Source organism: Acomys russatus, chromosome 19 (genome assembly GCF_903995435.1).
Source record: "Acomys russatus chromosome 19, mAcoRus1.1, whole genome shotgun sequence".
NCBI classification, from domain to species: domain Eukaryota; kingdom Metazoa; phylum Chordata; class Mammalia; order Rodentia; family Muridae; genus Acomys; species Acomys russatus.
In genome coordinates this window covers 6,135,787-6,153,027 of record NC_067155.1, presented here as the reverse complement: position 1 = coordinate 6,153,027, position 17,241 = coordinate 6,135,787, and the positions used below count along the sequence as shown (strand labels likewise).

At 44.4% G+C, this 17,241-nt stretch overlaps 1 protein-coding gene and 1 pseudogene across 3 annotated transcripts in view; one reads left to right on the top strand and one right to left on the bottom strand.

Annotated features, from left to right (window-relative positions):
• LOC127203460 (leukocyte immunoglobulin-like receptor subfamily B member 3) overlaps positions 1 to 6,184 on the top strand; it is a 37,615-nt pseudogene extending 31,431 nt beyond the window's left edge.
• Ndufa3 (NADH:ubiquinone oxidoreductase subunit A3) overlaps positions 1 to 17,241 on the bottom strand; it is a 331,527-nt gene that overhangs the window by 168,394 nt on the left and 145,892 nt on the right. The window contains exon 5 of one of the 3 annotated variants that reach the window (XM_051162265.1): positions 13,971 to 13,983. The exons of the other annotated variants lie outside the window; for them this stretch is intronic. The gene's annotated coding sequence lies outside the window, so the exon portion shown is untranslated. Of the gene's footprint in view, positions 1 to 13,970; positions 13,984 to 17,241 lie in introns of those variants that run through there. 3 annotated transcript variants of the gene reach the window in all.

Sequence of the window (17,241 nt, the reverse complement as noted above, 5' to 3'; positions counted from 1 at the left end):
AGGGAAGAATGGGAGGATACAAGGGATGGGATAAACATTGAGATGTAACAAGAATAAATTAATAAAAAAAATTTTAAAAAAAGAACAGGTGGTGGTGGCACATGCCCTTAATCCCAGCACTTGGGAGGCAGAGGCAGGTGAATTGTTGTGAGTTAGAGGCCAGCCTGATCTACAAAGCAAGGCCAGGACAGGCAAGGCTAAACACAGGGAAACTGTCTCAAAAAATATTCTCAAAGAAATAATTTCTAAAAGTGAAAAAAATAGAGTTGGTGGTTCAGTAAAGAATTGATGGCAGATATAAACTTCAATTTCAATGAGAACTTGGAGGAACACACTTGTTACACCAGGAGAATAAGATTACTTCCTAAGAACAATACATATAAACTCCTCAGTATTTATAACATTATAAACATTTATTCAGGACTGGGGAGATGGATCAGTGCTTAAGAACAATTCCTGGTCCTGGAGATGACACAGAATCATGTCCCAGCACCCATGTTGTGGGTCACAACCTCTCTAACTCGAATCCAGAGATTTTAATGTTCTCTTCTGATACCACAGGCACTAGACACACAAATGGTAGACATATATACCTGCCGGAAATATACACATAACTGTAAAATAAATAAATCTAAAACTGAACATTTAATAAATAAACTCCCACATAAAAGCAGACATTCAGGGAGAGACAGAGAACAAGATAATTTGAAAGTGATGTCTAATTGAATAGCAAAAAACGTGACAAATCAGAAAGATTTGACACAATAGGACTCACCCAACTCTCACGAGATAAGAGGAAAGGAAAGCTACTTAAGGGGCAATGAAGAGACAGACAGACAGAGACAGAGAGACAGAGAGAGAAAGAGACAGAGAGACAGACAGAGACAGAGACAGAGAGACAGAGACAGAGAGGGGCTGGGGAAGGGAGGAAGGGAGAGGGAGGGTGAGAGGGAACATGCCACAGACAACCCCAGTCAGGTATGGAGTTCCCTGGGGTGAGAGTCCTCAAAGACTTGGTGGGCAAGGATTCAGTAGTGACAGAGACAAACACAGAGGCAGTTTGAATCTGAGTGTATTTTGTAGGCAAGCAGTCTAGATTTTTACACACATTTTGAAAGAGGGAGTGTTTTGTGGTTACATTTTCCATGGGGGTCAGTGAAGCAACCAGGCATATAGAATACACAGTACAAAGTACGTAGTAATATCATTGTTTCTAAGTCATTAACTTGGCACAGGCAGATATTACATTCTCAGGTTGAGCCAGGAACTGGAGACAGTCCTCAGTAAAATTAACTTATTGTTGTTAGTCAATGTCTGACACCTTTTCCCATCGATGACCACCCATCCATTCCCTCCTGCAAACATTCCTATATAGGGAAGAGGTGGACGAGGTGTAGTAGACAATCCACAGAGTCCTCTATACCTAGGTGGACACCAGAAGCTGCCCTTCAATACATATGCCACAACATATGGAGTTTTGTATTGTAGGAACTAAAATGTTGCTTTTACTTTTACTCTTGTCCAAGTCACATCTATGTTTTATTGGCTTTGTCCTTGGTAAAGACCCTTCACTTAATGGAGGGTTTTTTAAACTGCCTCCTGTTGCTGTAATTTATTGAAAAAGTTCTCCATTGTTTTATTGTTTTTAAAAACTTTCAGGATGACTAATAATAAATTAGGCACATTTGGAGGAGGCGTCTTATCCTGCTGTTTCTAGGCTGGCCCTTGGTCCAGTTCACCTCCTGGCACCATATCCCTGGTCACCTTGTTGTTGCCTTGACTATGAGTGAGAAAAATAATAGAACAAATAAGAAAAATATGAGGGAACAGGCTGCTGTCAACATTCAAAGAAGAAGGACACCATGGCCATTTTTAGGAGACTCTCTCTTTTGGGGTCTTCGCCTCAGATCCATGGAACAGCATTGTCACGTGGACTCTACTGAAGGTGGTGTGGCAGGAAGGAGAGAGAGGGAGATGAAGGGGAACAACAGCGGGTGGGAGGGAGGGAGAAGAGAAGGATGGAGGGAGGAATGGAGGGAGGGGACGGAGGGAGGGAGGAGAGGGAGAGAGGGAGGGAGGGAGAGAGGGAGGGAGGGAGAGAGGGAGGAAGGGAGAGGAGAAGGAGGGAGGGAGGGAGGGAGAGGAGAAGGATGGAGGGAGGAATGGAGGGAGGGGGAGGGAGGGAGAGAGGGAGGGAGGGCGGGAAAGAGGGGAGAGAGAGGGAGGGAGGGAGAGAGGGAGGGAGAGAGAGAAGGAGGGAGGGAGGGAGGGAGGGAGGGAGGGAGGGGATAAGGATGGAGGGAGGGAGGGAGAGGAGAAGGATGGAGGGAGGAATGGAGGGAGGGGGAGGGAGGGAGGGAGAGAGGGAGGGAGGGTGGGAGAGAGGGGGGAGAGAAGGAGGGAGGGAAAGAGGGAGGGAGAGGAGAAGGATGGAGGGAGGAATGGAGGGAGGGGGACGGAGAGAGGGAGGGAGGGAGGGAGAGAGGGAAGAACAGAGAGTTGGGAGTCAGTTTTCCAGGGAACATTTTACAGAAAGAGAATAAAACTAGACACGGGTGAAGGCAGAACAAGCCAGAGAATGAGAAGGAGCTAGAAGATCAGAGGAGATTGTTGGAAAACCTGGCCTGGTGGCTCACACCTTTAACCCCCGCACTTTGGAGGCACGGGCAGGTGGAACATTGTGAGTTCGAGGCCAGCCTGGTCTACAAAGTGAGTCCAGGACAGCTAAGGCTACAGAGGGAAACCTTGTCTGGAAAAACAAAACACAAAAACAAAAAAAGGAGGAGGAGGATGAAGAAATTGTTGGAGAGTTTGGAGCCAAGAAGAACAATTCAGGAGCAAAGAGAAGCCTGGTTGAATAATTAAACTGGAAGAGGAGTTTGAGTGAGAATAGCTGAGTTGAACCAGCCAGCCCAGCGCTCAATGAGAACAAGAAAGGGGGTGTGGTGGCCAAGCCTTTAATCCCAGCACATGGAAGGCAGAGGCAGGAGGATATCTGTGAGTTGGGGGCCAGTCTGGTGTATAGAGTGAGTTTCAAGACAGCCAAGGCTGCACAGAGAAACCCTGTCTGGAAAAGAAAAACAAAAACAAAAAACATAAGAAAAAACAAAAATAAAATTTTGCTGAGCATGGTGGCATAGGCCCTTAATCCAAGCATTCTGGATAAAAAGGCAGGCTGATATCCATGAATTCAAGGCCAGCCTGAGGTGTTATACAGAGAAACCCTGTCTTAGAGAGAGGGGGAGAGAGAGAGAGAGAGAGAGAGAGAGAGAGAGAGAGAGAGAGAGAGAGAGAGAGAGAGAGAGAGAGAGAGAGAGAATGCATGAGCTATTAAACAGTACGTCTCAGAGGCTGAAAACATTCTAGGCCTCTGATAGAATATATAGAGTCTAGACACTTCCAGGATTGGCCTAGGTTAGCAGAAAGACACAGTAAGCCTTCAGGGACAACATTGAACTAGGTGAGTTAAAGCTCATTTTACAATGAATAAAGCAATACTACACTTCAATCTGTATTGATATTTGATATTCATACATGTCTGCTACAATATGGCTCTGAGTGTAATGAGAAGAGATGAGGCAGACACTGATGGTGATGTAGAAATGTCATCTCTCTGAGAACTGATTGCAGAGGAACCACTGCCTGACTTAAACACAGCATTGGGGAAGTGAGGTCTGCAGTTCCCCTTCCTGTGGGTGCTGATGTACAACCATGTCAGGAGGAGTGCTATGCTTCCAAGGACCACACCCTCTGTTTCCTGTCCCTCCTGACAGGCTCTGTAGCTCTTTCCTCAAGCATAGTTGCAGCCCCAGGGAGGAGATGCCATGACCTTCATCCTCACATCCCTGCTCTGTCTGGGTGAGATGGGAAGAGGGGGAGGACACTGTGGTCTAGGAATGACCCAAGCCCAGAGCTGAGCACTCACCCATCAGGCAACACCCAGACCTTAGGTGGCTCTACAGAGAGGAGGAATGAGCCTCGCATAGGGAAGTCTCTTCCAGGATTGACTCTGGACCTCAGGACCCCAGTGCTGGCAGGTGAGTGTCTACAACTGCCCTAACCTAGATGGAGACTAAATGTTTCTGAACCAGCGTCCCACACCTGGGGAGAAGCAGTGACATGTGCAGGGCAGGTACAAATGTTTGGTAAGAACCAACTCCTCAGTCGTTAGCCTGTCACCTTCCCTCTAGGGCTGTCCAAGAAGCCATCTCTTGCCTGGCTCACCAAGGCCATATCCTGGGCCTTGGAATGAGCCTCACCCTGCAGTGTTCCTCTGACATCAACTATGACAGATTTGCTCTGTACAAGGAGGGGGAAGCTGACTTCACACAGCGCTCTAGCCAGTGGACCCAGGCTGGCCTGTCCTTGGCTAACTTCACACTGGGCTATGTGAGACATGACATGGGAGGACAATACAAGTGCTATGGTGCACACAGCCTCTCCTCTGAGTGGTCAGCCTCCAGTGACCCCCTGAACATCCTGATCTCAGGTGAGAAATAGATTCAATGGGCACCTAGCCTGTGCTCGGGCTCTCATGGAACAGCCTAGAAGCTGATGGCTGGGATGAGGAACAGGGATCATAGATGGGAACAGACACAGAGTCCGGGGAACAGGAGAGGAGCTCAAGAAGAAAAGACACATAGTCCCGGGTGTTGAGGGTGGACCCAATGAGGTTTCAGCTCAGAACAACAAAGGCAGCCTCTCATCATCCCTCTTCTCTTTAGAATACCTCCCTGTCACTCCTTCCCTCTCAGTGAAGCCTAACTCTACAGTCCACTCAGGAGAGAACGTGACCCTGCTGTGTCAGTCAATGTCCCAGAGTGGACACTTTCATTCTGTCCAAGAAGGGAGAAGCCCACCAACCCCTGCGACTGAAATCAAAGTTCCAAGCTCAGCAGTACCGGGCAGAATTCTCCATGAGTTCTGTGACCTCCAGCCTCACGGGTACCTACAAGTGCTATTGATCTCACGACACATCTCTCTGCCTGTTATCCTATGCCAGTGCCCCTGTGGAGCTCAAGGTATCAGGTGAGGTGATCCTGACATCTCATAGTCACTCACAATACACAACATAGGAGAGCTCTTGACTTAGGTGGGATTGAGGGGACAGTAGAAAGGTTGGTCAGAAGACAGTCTCTCTGGCACAGAAGTGGATGCCAGCCGTGGTCCCTCAAGTGATATCCACTCCATCCTTTATTGCAATCTAAGTGTGGAGCAGGAAAAATGAAGGTCTTAGGAAGGTGACAGGGCACATATAAGAAAATTATCAGAGTGAAGATCTCTGGGTTGGCATCTAACTCTCAATCTCTTCTTGTTCTATTTTCTAGGACCATTTGGAGACTCTAGCATGCCACCTTCAGGGCCCATACCACCAGCTGGTAAGTGTCAGTCTTGTAAGCATGCCCACATGATACTCATCTTATTCCATTCTCAGTATCAGCTTGACAATCAGTCCATCCTACAGCATGCCCAATCTCACGAAGGATGAGGAAAGTGATTCAAAGTCATATCACTGGAAACAGACAAATAAAGTTCTGTCCAGGGAAGGCAGGACCACCTGGGTGGAACTTAGTTATCATGGGGGACTTCTGACCATCCCTAATCTCTGTAACTTTTCTCTAAATCTACACCCTCAGAGAACCAGGATCGCACAGTGGAGAATCTCATTAGGATGGGAGTTGCTGTCATTATCCTCATAGTTCTGGGAGTTCTGATCATAGAGGCACGGGGCAACCAGAGACGGACACACCGTGCAGGGGGAAGATCATCTGAGGAGAAACAAGGATGTCTTTCAAGATCACTTGTCAGCAAATGAATTACTGTACTTCTAAATACTGTGGGATTTTGCTATCTGAACGAGCCCTCTTCTGAATCTGTAAAGAAAGCAAATACGCTGTCCCATCTTCCTGTACATTTTTTTTTCTTTCCTTCCCTCTCATGTATTATTTCCCATTTTGAAAAGGTGCTACACTCTCCAGGGCAGGAGCCTCTGTCTGTTGGACTAGAAACAAAGAAGCAGCCTCAATGGCCAAACTGATGAGTAAATTCAGAGACAAGAATGAAAAGTCAGCCTGCCTAGAATGCCCCCAAACGCTTTCCATGACCTTCCAATCCTTCAGTCATCAATATATGTTCTTCATAGCATTTCCTTTGAAATATAAATCCATGTTTCCACACTGGTGAAATAAGGGCTGTCTATAGAGATCGTGTAGGCATAACTTTGGAAGTGGTTGCTTTGACACAAAGTCCTGATGTGTGACATTTGCTGAACACTCTGTATAGCCCCATCAATGACATCGTCCCAACAGAAATGTCACATAACAGGTGTGAGAGAGGGAGGTGATGCATGAAATTGATGTGTTTTGGTTTCTTTTCCACTGCCTAGTTCTCATACATGCAAAAGAAATTCACATGCATAGTAATGATCCCAAAATCACTTTGCTAGGATGATGTACCATACAATCATTCCAAATTCCAAATAAACAATCATGTTATCTTCAAATAATGACGTTGGTGTTTCTCATTTTTGTTTCTTGTTTCTTTCTTTCTTTTTTAGAGACATAGTTTCTCTATGTTATCTTGGCTTTCCTGGATTCATTTTGTGCACCAGGACGGCATCAAATTCATAGGAATAAACCTGCCTCTGCCTCCCAAGTGCTGGGATTGCCTCTTTTTCATTTCTACCAATACTTGAAATATTCTTTTATTTTTCTTCTGTTTTTATGTTAGCCAAATCTTCAAGTACAGAGCTAAAAAATATTAAGGGGTAAATCTGCTGCCTTCTTCATGATTTAATGCAAGGTAGCTGCTTACTCAACAGTCTATATAATACTAACCTTGATGTTTTCATACAAGGTATTATCCTGACACATGAGATTCTCTGTTCCTAATTTACTGTAAGTGTTCACAATGAATAGTTGTGGGACACTGACCCGTGGTAACTCTTCATCAAAAACTCTTTCTCCATCATGCATGTTTTTAATTTTAACTTTTTTGAATCTCATAAATAACATGATTGTGAATGTGGACTGGGATTTACATAACTAGATAAAATCTATTTTTTTCCTGATGTGTTCTTTTCACTTTATAATAAATTATGAAGGCAAATACAGGAATATGATTTGATGAATTCACAATTAGTCAATATTTTCCCCTCAGGAAACCATCACAGAATACATTCTGAAGTCTCATGAATATGGTGCCACAAGTTATTTGCTCTTCAGTATCATCTTTACATGAATGATAATGTTTTAAGATTATGAAGCTGTCTTCATGAGAGGTTTTCGTCTATTTCTTTTCAATTTACTTATTTATCATAAAGTATTTGTCTTATATCCTAATTGTTATCCCCTTTCTTGTGTCTTCCCATTCCCTGTTCCTACCCCTCCCTCCCTTTGCCACCCTATTCCCCTCCCATAGACCTCTAACAGGGGGGGCCTTATCCCCCACAATTTGACCAACACCTATCAGGTCTCATGAGCATAGCCTGCATCCCCATCCTCTCTGTGCCATTGGGCCTGCCTAACACAGCGAAGTGCTCAAATCTCAGGCAATAGAGTACATGTCAGACCCAGTCCCCCGCTCTCCAACAACCTTGGCGAATTAGCTGTCCACGCACTTAATCAGACCAGGGGTTTGAAGTTCCCTGTAATCATTGTCCTTGGTAAGTTCATCAGTTTGTGCAGGTGCCCCTGTGCCTAGAACACCTGGACAAAAGATACTCCACCATACAACAAGGACATTGGCTCAACGATGTTTGTAGTCTCTCTATACAGATCCCTGGCTCTCCTGAACCTCACTTTATAGATCAAGCCGCCCTCAAACTCACAAATATCCACAATTCTCTACCTCCAAAGTGCTGATATTTAAAATGTGTGCCACAAAACACAGCAGCTGAGCAAATACGTTAACTTAGGAGAGTCCAATTTTCCTAATCAGTGTACAACCCCACTTTGTTCTAATGGGAAAACTTACCTGATCTTATCGTACATTAAGCTGAGTCTGGTAGGCCCATAGTTGTGGGAGGCATGTCCTGGTCCTGATTTGCATCTAGAGTAAATTCGAGGGATTGATACTCTGATAGTCACAACTTTGCAGGTCAATGAGAGGGACACATGGGGCTGGAATGCCACATGATGCTACCCATCGCAGATGCTTTACTGTCCTTTCCACTCTGAACACAGGGCTTGACCACAGGAAGTCCTGCAAAATGGCGAGGGCAACACATGGCTGCTGGAAGCAGAAGCAGAATCTGTTGTCCCCACCTCAAGAAACAAAAAGCCGTCCTGACTTCAACCATGTTGAATACTTCCTAATGCTTTAGAGACTTCTACATACAGCTGTGAGTATAGGTATAAGCCACACAAAACTGAGCCACAAGAGAAAGGACTGGAAGAATTCAGCAGAGATACCCCGTATCTGAGGAACTCTAGCCATTCCTCCTAAATCTACATCAAGAAACCACATGCTAGGATCAAAGAATGGAAGTGACAATGTCAGGAGTCCCAACCCATAATTCCTGCATTGTACCCTGACAGGTGTAAGCAGAATAGATTCTGACATGACTACAGTCTAACCAAATGGAAACTCTTTCACTGTTGGGCTCTCCCAAGTAACTTTAGTCCATATCAATGTGACAGAAACTAACCAATGCACTCTCCCAACACTTGTTTATAGTCTCAGAAATGTAATGCACATTTGAAACCTCCCATGTCACTGGACTGGATGATTCTCACACTAACCCTGAAAGAGATCATTACCCTCGTTGTATCCCAAGGAATGCCAGCTTATTACCGCCTTGAGTTTGGAAGTTGGCAAATGGTGTTCTTGTACTGTACCTAGCAGCCAGAGGATTGGCTCCCCTGAGCATCCTATGCTGAGAGCATTGAGACAGAATCTGCAATGTCATGTCAGGAACTCTGGTCCAGAGATAAAAAGAGCAGAGGAGAAAAAGAAACAGTAAATAACTTTAGAAACAGAGGTGCAAGTACAAGGAACTGCCCCTTACAGAAATCAAGAAGTGAAAAAATAAGGAAACCACAACTCACAAAGGACAAGGCCAGGCCAGGAGGGAGGTCAACTTCCCTCAGTGAGTAAACATGTATAACTTTCTCTAAAGCTTCTCTGCCACTATCTGGGATAACCATGTTTGATACTCGAATCCACCTCAGCAGTAAAAGGATGTCCCCAGTTTCTCGAAGATTCCATTCTCAAACTTTCCCAAACTGAGCTGTTTCTTTCACTGTCCCCTTGACATCATCACAATCTAGGATCAGGGAAGAGTGAAGACATCTCTGTATACTTTCAATCCATTCTCCTTCTGCATCACTGCAGGGCTTTGCTCCCTATTTTGTCCATTTCTTTAAATACATCAGATCCTATTCTAACATTCTACTCTCGTCTCTACCCTCCTCGATGCTGAATCCTTCCTCCGGACTCTCCTTCTTGCAGTGCTACAGAATCCCTTCCTGCTCACAGTCAGCAGTGCTAAACTCTCCCTCCGTGAAACTATTCTCCCCACAAGGTAAATTCAATTGAGAGCATATGCTGTCTCTTACACACAGAGAGAGAAAGAGAGAGACAGAGAGACATAGTGAGACAGAGAGAGACAGAGACAGAGAGACAGAGACAGAGAGAGAGCAATATTACACTAAATTAGTAGTGCCTCTCAAACTTGTTTTCCAGAGACAATAAGGAAGAAAAGAAAGGAAGCCACACTGCAGCCTCTTTGTGTGGCTTTACAAAGCAGTGTTGAAACTCATTATATGTAGGAGAAAAGCTCTTTAAAAGAGAGCTGTAACTTAGGACAACCCAAACTGAGGACAAGACTTGGAAACAACTCAATGTAACAAATAACTGTGACATCTTAAAATATTTAGTCTTGCCACAAAAACAATGAAATGTTTGCCAAATATATTTGCTATTTGAGTCTCTCCTTTTAAACACGAAGCCAACACAGAAAGCTTGCAATAAGGCATCTGTATTCCAAAGACAAAAATCAATTAATTGTCCTGAGAATACAGAGGTCATCTGTAATGGCTCATCTTGGTCAATAATTTGAGGGATTCGGGGAAAATCTAAGAAAAGTGTAGTTTGGCACACCTGTGAATGGCATTCTTGACCATATTTTTATATAAAGATTAATTTATTTTATATTATGTATGCTAGTACTTTGTTTATATGCATGTCTGTAGGCTCTGTCTATGCATTGTGTCCATGTAAGTCAAAAATGGGACTCATATCTACTGAAACTGATGCTATGTGTGATTGTGAGACATCATGTGGGTGCTGGAGAGAAGCCAGTGCTCTGAACCACTTAGGCATCGATCCAACCCATGGTCAGGCTTTTGAAATATGAGGATATACAATAAGGTGGGTAGCTGGATAAAAACGTACTTAAGAGAAAAACTGAGATACTGAGTGGAGTTGGAGAATATACTAGGACATGACCAATAACCTCACGACAGGCAATTGCACAAACACATCATTTAGCCTGAGCTGGACACTGACATACTCTGGGTGGAATCCATGATAATCTAGTGTTGTCGGACTATGTAGCTCACAGTCATCTACTCCCTAATAAAGGAAATTCAATCATCTGTGCAAGAGCAACTGAGCACCACCTTAGGACTAAAACTGACTCTATGAACCTTTTCATGAGCAGTGACTATGGAGGTCTAATTCACTGCTTCTATCATAGAAGTACCGTCTGGTCAGAGAGCATCGCACCTGTAGATAAGGATGACAGAGGAAAGTGCACTCAGTAGTCCCATCACTAACTCTGCCTTCAAGAAGGAAAGTCCTATGACTTCAGGAATCCCCATCACAGTCTATCTCTGGCAGATGCGGCCTCCTTCAGGAACTCAAGAGTACACTGATCTTGTCTGCCTGGCCCAGCCAGTTAGCATCCTTGGTGGGACATGACCGCCCCCCCCCCACTGTGGGGAGATTCATTCTGACAAAAGGAAAGGAACCCATCTGGCACCCTTAAATTCAAACCAAGCCCAGAGACACATGGAATGTCCATCCTGCATACTAATGCTGACTCACATGTGCTCATGCAGATGCCCCATTCATTGAAAGGGGAAAACCTCACCTGTAATAGATGCCAGATGGCCAGTGGCAGCTCCTAGTATCAGAGGAGAAAGTCCCAATCTATAACCAATTATTTCAAGACCTGATGGTGTTTCTGGGAGCCCTGCTTTGAGAGTGGCACACATGGAATGCAGAGTGTAAACAGGAGGAAGATCTGCATCAGAGGGTGAAAGAGAGTGGATGGAGGGAAAGAATGAACTGACTACCTCTGCCTCAACATCCCAGCAGAGGTATCCAGGAATTCACCACTACTGACCCAAAAGGGACCTTTTCTAGGCACTTAAAGTGCTGGCACTCGATGGGCATGGTAGCACAGGCCTTTAATCCCAGCACTCCAGCAGAGGCAGGTTTATCTCTGTGTGTGTGAGGGAAGCCTAGTCTAGAAAGCGACTCCAGGAGAGCCAATGACACAGAGAAATGCTGTCATGAAAAAAAGTGGTTCCCAAGTGTCATGCTTATGAAACTATAACAAATTAACTCTGTCCAAAGATAGAAAAACACATCCTTTTCTTCCCTAGCTAACCTCTATAGACTGGGATCATGAGAATGACTTTTTCCTGAGACTTGTGAGTAGCTTAGTGGGAGAGTAAAAACCTGTCAAACACAGAATGCTCTTCCCTCAAATAGCTCCTGAACAACCTGTCACAGGTGAGGAGTCCATTCAGTCTACTCAGAAGCCAAGAGTTGACACTGGTGCCACTAGGCAATTCCAGAGGATGGAGTTAGAAGCCGAGATGGAGAAAAACTGAACAGCAGTGTGATGAGAGTGGTCAAGTGAGAGAAAACACATAAACACAAGTTTCCAGAGGCATGCCATGGTGAGGTTTCATCAGAGAACAATGTAGGAAACTCATTACCCACTTTTCTTCTCTCTCAAACAACTTTAAATAAAGTTTTCTCTGTCAGGTCAGCCAGACCCAGTGGAATTCTTATCAGAGAATAGAGCACTACATAAAAGTCAGCCACAGAGCTAGATAGAAGTTTCTTCCTGTCCAGGGAGAGACATAATATTCTCAGCTAAATATTAACAGGTACAAACATTTGCATGTAAGTGGAATGATACACATGATCAATGTGGGTTTATTTAATAAATCAAGATTATTTTAAGAAAATAAATAATGACCTCTCTATACATACTCTTCATCTCTTTCTTATCTTTCTCCCTCATTGTGTGTGTGTGTGTGTGTGTGTGTGTGTGTGTGTGTGTATTTCATTCACAGAAATAACAGAGAGTGGGTCCCCTCAAATAGATGAATATACAAAATTTGATCTAACATCTATAATGAAGATTTGCCCCACTTGGAAAAAAACAGAATCCACTCACTGCCAAAACCAACGAAAACCTACATGCCATATCAATGCCAAAGATATCACACCAACTCAGACCCACATTCAAGACATAGCCCATGGCTGAATTTAAGGACATAAACTCACCTATTTCTCACCATGGTCATGTTCCTGAGAAGTAACAGGAGCTTTCCACAGCTTAGAAAACTCTGATGGACACAAAGGACTACAGTTTTAACATAGCAGAGACCATCTCACTATGTGCTCAGTGACTACAGTGCATATGTGGTTGCACTGATGGGAGTCCATGGGGCAGTGTTGGAGAACAAATATGAGGCCACCAGCAAATATGATGCCTTTTCCAGCTTTCTACATCTCACCATTCTGAATCAGAGAGGATTGATGAGCTGTCGTCTATGCATATCAGTAATTGGAGAGAGTTCATCCAAAGGAGCTCATTGAACCAGAAGAGGGCAGCACCTCATCCTGCTTAGACTCACGCCTGCAAGCAGAATGGTGTGGATGAGCACACAGCACATATTGCAAATCTTACTGGTTCACGCAGCATGACCCATCACTTATTACCAGATCTGGAAAGCAGCTGACCACAAAATTAATAGGAAAAAGACACATTAGCCACGTCACATGCTGGACAATACAAGTCACAGAGTTACATAATATGCAGGGGCTGGGGAAGAAATAGCCCCTTAAGATTGGGACCTGTTGGGGTCAAGAACTAAGAACACCACCAGAGTTCACTACTATAGGCTCCTGGGGCCTCACAGAGACTGGACCACCACAAAAGATCATTCATGAATTGCATCTAGGTCCCCTACATATATAATAGTGGGTGGGCTGCTTGGTCTTCAAATGGGTGCTCTAGAATTTGGAGTGGTGCTATCTCAGACATGGATGCAGTTACCTGCTTTACTAACACTTTTCTTTAGCTGGGGAAGCTTGTCTGGCCTCAGTAGGAGAAAATATACTTAATCCTCACATAACACAACATTTCGAAGTGTGTTGGTATAGGGGGTCCACTTTTGTGGGAAGACTGGGAGGAGTAATGAGGGAAGAGCCTGGGAGAGTAGAGCTGGGAGCTGAATGGGGAGAGGGCAGAGAGCAGAATGTAAAGTTAATTAATTAATTATTGATAAAATAGATACAGTGTAATGCTCGGGATACACTTGCAGTGTGGTAGCTTAATTTAATATATACTGTTCATCAATTCCTTGAAGATGTAAAATGTAGCTAATAATGGCCCTCTGATATTCCTGGGGTTGGATCTTTTTTCCTTTTATGAGACAGTCCCTTATAAAAAGCCAGGCAGACTTGAAACTCACGGCATAGTGACTTTAAGCTTCTAAGCCTCCTAAATCCATCTCCTGAGGATAAAATCTCAGAAATGAGCCAACACATCACATTTATGCAAAACTGAGGATCAAATCCAAGCCTCTGTGTATAGCAGACAAGAACTCTACCAACTTATCATTTTTCTGATTTAACAAATGACATATATAGGATGGCGTGCAAGAAGTAATCATGGATGTTTTGGGTGCACAGGAACAAAATGAGAAAGTACTTAGTGGCATTTTTTCACATTTTCCATGTGATACATAGAACGTGTGTTGCCCTGGCCCCATCTTTTTAAGTAATGTTGAAGTGGAGATTTTTTTTCTCGTGGAAAATATTTCTAACATGCATTTGCTACAGAAGAGAAGGATGAAAACGTGTATGACCCAGAGGTGATGGAAGACTTTAAGAAATTTTTCTCAACACCATGGTGAAGCTGCACTCACATGTGTACTCACAGAGTTATGCCAGCATTCACAATGCTCAAAAAAATTCAATAAAGACCAAACACAGAATGAGCACATAACAGTTTTTTTCCGCAACCAACAGATTGCCTAAAATCATTATTAAATAATTGCTCAAGTACTAATTTATCAAAGTGAGGCAACAAAAAGAGTTTTGGTATCCTAGCTAAGGGGTGATACCAGAAAAGAACTTAAATTTCCCTGAGACTTTGGAGGAACGTCACTGTTAAATAAGCTTACATCCTCAGGACAACAAAACAAACTCATGAGTAATTATAACATTATGAATATTTATTCCAGGCTGAAGAAATGGATCAGTGTTTAAGAACACTGATTGATCTTGCATAGGACCTAAGATTCAATTTCACCGCAAATTGTGGTTCATGTTTGAGGGACTCCAATGCTCTTTCCCAACCCCACATGCACTAGGTACGTATATGGTGCACATATATACAGACAGGCAAAATGCTCATACATATGAAACAAGTACATTTAGGACTAAATAATTTTAGCAATTTATTTATTCACTTTACAACCTGATGCAGCCCTCCCTCCTTTTCTGCTCCCATTCCCTCCATCACACACTCCCAACCCTTTCTCTTCAGAGAAAGGGAGGCCCACCATACGTACCAAGCCACCATGGTATGTCAAGTCACAGCAGGTCTAGGTGCATCCTCTCCCACTGTGGCCAACAAAGATGGCCCAGCTTTCAAAAAGGGATCCAAAGGCAGGCAACAGAGTCAGAGACAGCCCCATTCCAACTTTTAAGGACCCACATGAAGAAGAAGCTGCACATCTGCTACGTATGTGTTGGGGGCTTAGGTACCATACATGCAGGCTCTTTGGTTGCTTGATTCAGTCACTATGACACCCCAACTGCCCTCATTAATTCGTTGTAGTCTCCATGTGCTGTCCTTGATAACCTCAGCTCCCATAATCATTCCCACAATTCTTGCATAGGACTATCTGAAGTCTATACAATGTTTGGCTGTCAGTATCAGCATGTGTTTCCATTAGCTGCCTAATGAACCCTCATGGAAGAATTATGCTAGGCTCCTGTCCATAAGCATACCAGTGTAAAGTCATCAGGGTTACTGATAGAGGAAAGGGCACTCAGTGGTCCCATCACCAACCATGCCCTCGAGAGACAACGTTCCCTGATCCCAGGAGCCCTTGTTGTGAAAATGTGGTTTAGTTGGACTGCCATCTGATAATTGGGTGGAAAGATGTACACTACTCCAAGCACTGGGTAAGTATCCCAGCCATGAGGTGGGACAGTGTCCCAGCAGTATCCTGAAGATATTCTCACAGCTCTGAAAGGAGGCTTCAACAGAGATGATGCAGCTCTGAGGGGAAAGTTCCAGAAACACCTGAGCAGTTGAGGAGCCTAGGAGCCTGAGATCCACTCCTTCTTCATTTCTTTCTCTTCTTCTTCTGACCAGAGAGTTGCAGCATGCAGAAAATCTGTTAAAAGAGATTTATTGGAGGGATGAATCCACGAATCGCTGCCTCTGCTCCCTGGAGAAGACAACACAGAACTGGGCAAGCACAGCCTTTATGTAGTGTTTCTTAGGAGGCAGACCTTTCTGGGAAGGGATTTCCAGATTGTGGATTGGTGGAGTTGCAAAGGTGAGCTTGGAGAAGCCCAGGGATTGGGGGTTGGGTTTTTTTGCACAGATATTTTTATTGCAAATTAGCATGATCTGACTCGTAATGAGGGGCAGGAGATGTCAGTTACAGATGTCTGGGAGGTGGGGTCTAGCCTGTGGGGCTTTCTCAGGCAGAGCTCTGGCCACTTTTCTTCCATGAGAGGTTTAAAAAACTGTTTACAAGGTGTACAAATTTATAAAGAGTCCACTGAGTTTGTCATCATAATAGACAGTTCCCATGGCAATGACAGTAGGCATTCTGAGGCAGGAAAGGGGTCCAGGTTTTCAGACCACTCTGCTGAGATAGGAACAGTCACCATGGACAGCTCCCACTGGGGCACTAACAGAAGCCAACATTTTGTCTCCTGTTTCCACACCCCAAAGCAGGAAAAATGGCCTGACTGCTTCAAAGAAAGGAGGAGGACTGGCAGGGAGCCACTAGAAATTTTAGTGGCCAAGTGCTCATAGATCTTGGGGATGGTGGTGTAGTGGGCTTTAGGGTATTGGTGGAAGGGCAGGGGGCTGCCTGCAGCTTGAGGAAGGTAGCATGTCACAAGACTGGACACAACAGGGGATAGCAGAAGCTTTGGGGAACCATCAGGCCACTGCAGCACGGACATGGGCCGTTGCAGTTTGGGGATATATACCATAGCTTTGGGGCAGACTACTATTGTTGTCCAAAGCTGAGGCTTGAGGCAAAGCACCATGACTTTCACCTCAGGGTGTCAAGATCAGGGTCACACATAAGACCTTCTACTGAGGCAATGGGCTGCTGCAGCTCTGGCGTCTCTCCCCTGAAGCAACAGCAGTTTTAATCTTGCTATGGCCTGAGCAGCATGTGAACCCTTACAGTACCCATCACAGTACAGCCCTGGCTGATGCTGCCTCCTTCAAGAACTCAACAGTACACTGATATTGTCTATCTTGTACAGACACTTAGTAACCTCAGAGGGACCACAACTCTCCAGTGTGGGTCACAGTACGGTCATGGAAGATTCATTCTGACAAAGGAATGAGAACAAATCACGGGTCTTTTTGCACCCTTAAACTCAAACCAAGTCCAAAGACACAAGGAATGTTCATCCTTGGCCCATTAATACTGACCTACATGTGAATGTGCAGATGTTCCATTTATTGAAGGAAAAAAAATCCTGAGGTAGGGTCGATGCTTTGAGTACTACTGCAGATTCTAGTCTTAGTAGAGGAATTCCAAACCCTGTTGCTAGGAGCCCGTTCAGTGGAGTAGGATAGATAGGATGTGAATGAATAGAGCTGAGTTTTCACAAGGCAGAGTAAAAGGAGGAGGGAAACCTGCATAATAGGGTTGGAGAGGGTAGGTTTAGGGAAAGAATGAACTGCCTAGCTCTGCCTCATTATGCCAGCAGAGACAACCAAGA